Below are 5,410 nucleotides of genomic sequence, written 5' to 3' on the forward strand. Positions count from 1 at the left end.
TCACCACAAGCTTAAGCGTGTACTCTGAGCTTCTGACACCTTTCCAAGACCAATGTTACTAAAGTTTTTTTTTTTCCCTTTCCAGCGGGGTTAGTATCTGGATGGGGGACGTCAAAATATGCGACTTTTGCTGTCAGGAACATACGCCCAAAAATTCTATTTTAACGCTCAAAAATGCGAACAAAGCAAGGAACAGATTTTGCTAGCCTGCTTTATGCAAAACAAATATTGACGAAAAAGTAAATAAATATTAATATGTAGTTTTTAAGGAGAGCAGAAGGAACTTTTAGGAAGTGTCGATCGAGAATAAAACAATTTGCCATCAGCGAAAAACATTTCGGGAGATTTTTGTTACGTTCCATCAGAGGTCAATTTTTCTATCGTACTTTTGGTCATACAAGTAAAATCGCAAAATCGAAAGTGACATCGTCTTAAGCGGCCGCCTGTGATCAAGTTATACCTTGCGTGTTTACTGACAACTCACGAAACAAAGGATGCATCTGTGACAAAATGACGGCATAACACCTGGTTTTTGTTAGTGCGTTTTTTTTTCTTTCAAGTGTTATAAAGTTCGACAAGATCTATGTGCGAATTTAACATAAAGATCACAATCGTGATCCAAGTGTCAGCTGAAGTTAAGCTCCTCCGAATGAGGTTAGTACTTGGATGGAGGACGGCTGCGAAGTCCCCGTGACGGCGATAGCTAATTCGTTTTTTTTAAACTTGATTTCATTTTTTATCTTGTTTGGCCGTTGAAAGCTATTTTCTTATTTTCTTTCTACGTCAAAACGGCGAACAAACTGGTTCCCAAGAAATATTGGAGTACGTATTCGTTCTATGCAAAATGATTCTAGTGAAGTATTCGTTCTATGCAAAGTAATAATGTTCACAGTGGAACACACAAGTACGAAGCAAGATCTAGAAATAACGTAGAAAATTCTTCTTACCTTTAAAGCTTGCCTTTCTCAAAGAAAAAGCATCTATCCACTTTATCGAATAGTTTAATACTGAAACAATCATGGCGGGCGGAAAGATTCTATTATAAATGTTTGCTTTCACCAGTCAAACGGAAATGTGTCACGGTGGCCGAGTGGTCTATCGCGCTAGCAGAGAAGACTCGTGATGGCTTGGGAAATATAAAAGTTCTCCTCGGGGCAGGGAAGTTTGGAAATACCGCAGGTACTATAAGTCAGTCCACCCGATCAGAAATTAATTCAATATCCGTGGGGTATGCACATTTGTGACTACCAACAAAAAAAAGACTCCAGCCCGGTTTTAAGACGTGGATGCCTTCGGCATTCCACGTAATTATTGAAAGCTAACCGTTTTAAAACGGGTTCTTACACATAAATAATGTCTATCAGCCCTATTTGAAATGGGTACTTAGACTTAAATAATGTTTATCAGTGCTATTTGTAGGCAGTCTGTGGTCTGCAAATGTCGGACACCGCTTTCAGCACAACAGGTTTCAGGTAATCATTTACCACAAAGTCCTCAGCAATCTTTGATATACACGATGTTAATGAAACTGGCCTCCTTTGCAATGTTTTTTTCTTGGGTAGTGTTTTTTTCTTGGGTAGTGGCGTAACATTTGCTTAAACTTCCAGATATTTAGGACGCGTTGCTCTTTAAAGGATGCATTGAGGATTTTAGTAATCGGATCAGCAATTATGTCAGCATATTCTTTCAGTTTCATCCCAATATGCTATGCCAATATGCCAATATGCCATCCCATATGCCAACCAGAGCCTAATTGGCTCTTGAAACAAATACTTCCTTGTTCCGTGGTTAGCAAATTTGAATATCGAAAGTAATGCGACGTCAATGATTGTAAACAAGAAATATCGCTATTGTGTTACGGAACACGAGCTCAATTCATTGATAGTTCTTTCTACTTTAATTATATATCATCCATTTGGAGTGTTTTTTAGAAGGTATCGAGAACAAGATCCTAAACAAAAGTACTGAGTACTGTACGTGACATAAATTACAAGCGTGACAAAAAAACAAATGTGATAACCTGATGATGTCATCTCTCCCGAGACGACCACGAATACAAACGATTTTTACAGTATCTTTATTTGAACTGAAACCAAGCTAAGGATCATATTGTAAAAACTTCAAGACAATCATTTCGAAAAAAATGTCTACCTAATTCGGTGTCTGTTGGTGTCAACTTGACAAAAAGTCCAATTTTCTCTTGGTAGAGTTTATTATCGATATATTAACAGCCAAGTTATTTAAAAACGTGATGAAGTGTCACTACTCTCTTCTAGCCAATCATCAGCGCAGTTATATCGAAAAATTCATTACAATAATTTATGCATTAGGTACGTCACATGAGAAGATTCGACGTCTGAATCGGTTTCGAACTTTCGCCGTTCTATTCTACTGGTGCAGTCGAATAGAACGGCGGGTCGACCCAAAGACGAATCTATCGAACTTAATAGACCACTTTCGATATCATTAAAATTCAGCTTGGCAGCGAGGCCTAGAGGAAACAAACAAAGTGAGGAAACTGAATGAACATGTTTAATCATTTCCGGTTTATTTGTGTCCTCTATGCTTCACTATCAAGATGAATGTTAATATATCAAAAGTGGTCTATTGATTCATACGTGGAACTTTTCATGTGCTGAATCTAATGATAAGGTTCACCACATAAAATGTTCCACGTTTCAAACGGGCCTCAATTGTTATTACAATTTACTGAAAGAACCTTTTGTTCTGATTGGCTCTGTCAATCATTCTGTCAAAATTGAGAGGCATTTCATTGACAGCTGTCAGGTGCAAGGTGTGTTCTTAATCTAAGGTGCGGTTATCAACTGAGCTATTCCGTTGGTGCCTGCCTAAGGAACTTGATCGGAGAACTGCACGACTGACAGTTTCAAGATGAAAAGCCTGTTTTCCCTGGTTTTTTTGCTCTGCATCTCAGTTGGTGAGGTTGTTTTTGCTTATAACCATCGATTTAGTACCGTACTGATTCCAAACAAAGGTTTACAGAGTTTTCATCAGGGTTGAATTAGTCCCACCCAATTCACACTTCTTCTAAACTTCCCACACCATGGTTTGTTCAAAATTATCTTCGCCTTCCTCTTGTTATTTTGTGTTTTATTTTGTGTTTTAGTCTTCTACTGAAGACTTATCTTTTCACAAATTTTCAGTTTAATAGGGTTTTTCCTCTTGTGATAAAGCAAAGTTGAATTCCTAAGCTTTTGCGTGACACGATTATTAAAAGTGCGGTCGAGAATGCTATCACGTAGGTTAAAAAAGTGACTTATCCGCTGAGATTTTGCAATCTGAACAGTCCTTGTATGAGAATAAGTACTCATTTAGATGTTTATGAGCCCTCAGACGACGACTACTGGCTTTTTATAGCAAAACTCGATGGCATATGTTTTTCCTAGCATTCAGGTTAGAGAAGTGGTCAAATTGTTTGAAGGAATGAACTGCAAACAACTTGAGACTCGGGGACTGGTTTATAACATTTACTTGAATTGAAACTGCGTTGTCATTTTTTATGTTACAAATGGATATTCATACTCGCATTTCCCCGTAGGTGGTAAAACATTGGTTCTTATTAGAACAATGTTTCAAAACTGACTGAAGATAAACCTCTTTGGCCTCTGCTTTAGTTATTATCGAACAAATGAGCAACTGTTGAATACCCTGTCATCTTAAATATAAAACAATATTATAGTTGTACGTAGCTAGAACGTTCGCAACACTTTTGTCTCTTCATCAACCGAGACTGCACGAAATCTTTACTCAGACATTGCACTAGTTAACAGGAATGATCTCGAAACAATTTTAACTCGAGAGCTTGTACGCACAACGTTTACCTTAAAACAATTGATTCCCCGGTAATCTCAATCTGAACATATAGTGTTGTGAAACATGCTTGCATAATTAGGTGATAGATAAAAATAAATAGTGATTGATTGTAGCAAAGAATAACCGGCAAATTGGGAAGAATCGGGTGGGAAAATCCGGTACGACGGTGGGTGAATGCGTTATCAGTTCGTGTCATGAATACAGGGTGTGACAGACTTTAATTGCTAGTCTCGGTTAATATACAATGGACTTGTTATGTGCAAGATAAGCCCTTGGGAATTCTTGGATATACGCAAAAGGGGTGTGAACTTCCGGAAAGGGTAGATATATTCTTGGCTTTCACGTGACGTCATCAAAACTAAAAAATAAGGAATTATCAATCCTTTTGAGATTTTGGTTTAGTTAGTTATTATAACAGCTGAAGACTTATCTTTTCACAAATTTTCAGTTTGATAGGGGTTTTCCTCTTGTGGTAAAGCAAGGTTGAATTCCTAAGCTTTTGCGTGACTCGACTATTAAAAGTGCAGTCGAGAATGCTATCACGTACGTTAAAAAAGTGACTTATCCGCTGAGATTTTGCAATCTGAACAGTTCTTGTATGAGAATAAGTACTCATATAGATGTTTACGAGCCCTCAGAAGACGAATACTGGCTTTTTATAGCAAAACTCGATTGCATATGTTTTCCTTAGCTTCCGGCTGCCATATTTGTGTCCCTCAGAGGGACACAAACATGGCGTCTCACAGATATGACGTCGCACAGATATGAAGATTTGCGAGACTGTTTGAATTTTCATCTTCTTTTATTTCTTTGATTCTTGACTTTAGTTGTTGAATGGTTTTGATGATGGTGTGACAGTGAAAACCCGCAATAGAACAATACTGTAATTGTAGTTTTGTAAACTTTGCCCCGTTTACAAGGGATTACAGCTTATCGAACTCTCTCTCAATCAGTAAACTCGACTTAGTTTATAACTAAGCGTTTAATCAACCTCTCGTGTTCGTCTTACAACGGGTGTGTAAAACTACTCTGACTCTAAGAAAAAGGAAACCTAAACTTATATGTTCATGTATCGCTTAATCTAATATCTTATTGGTCGTTGCTAAGTGAAATTCAATGAAAGTTCATTCAAGGTTATGTCAATCAATGGTGCTAATTAAGAAATAAAACTTTGGCCTAATCAAACTAGATGCTTCTGTGAAGCATACACTGGTTTGCCTGTGGTACGTGCTACAGAAAATCAGAAAGCACTGAATTGTGTGGTATTGAAATACAGCATTCCAGTCTCTGAAGAATAACAAATAAAAGAGAAGCGAGAAACATTGGCTTCTGGGCTGACATGTTGATAATTTTCAAGTTCCCTCACAACTTCTTTTCACCACAAGTGTGCCCTATGAGCATCCGAAAACTTTGTAATACTAAACTTCACTGAAGTCAAGCCCTGTTTCGCGGGGTTAGTGTTGCGATGGGAGACCAAAACAATAAACCCCTCATAAAAAACAGAAACATCTGACCGAAAATACTATTAACGCTAACAAATGCGAACTCAGCAAGGTACAGATTCTGTTAGCTTGCT

General features: G+C 37.7%; 1 long non-coding RNA gene across 1 annotated transcript in view; it reads left to right on the forward strand.

Moving 5' to 3' along the window:
• The first annotated feature begins 2,800 nt into the window (after positions 1-2,800).
• LOC138011040 (uncharacterized) overlaps positions 2,801-5,410 on the forward strand; it is a 5,876-nt gene continuing 3,266 nt past the window's right edge. The window contains exon 1 of the long non-coding RNA XR_011124628.1: positions 2,801-2,938. This is a non-coding gene — a long non-coding RNA (uncharacterized lncRNA). The remainder of the gene's footprint in view (positions 2,939-5,410) is intronic.

The sequence above is a fragment of the Montipora foliosa genome, chromosome 7 (assembly GCF_036669935.1).
Source record: "Montipora foliosa isolate CH-2021 chromosome 7, ASM3666993v2, whole genome shotgun sequence".
In the NCBI taxonomy this organism is placed as follows: domain Eukaryota; kingdom Metazoa; phylum Cnidaria; class Anthozoa; order Scleractinia; family Acroporidae; genus Montipora; species Montipora foliosa.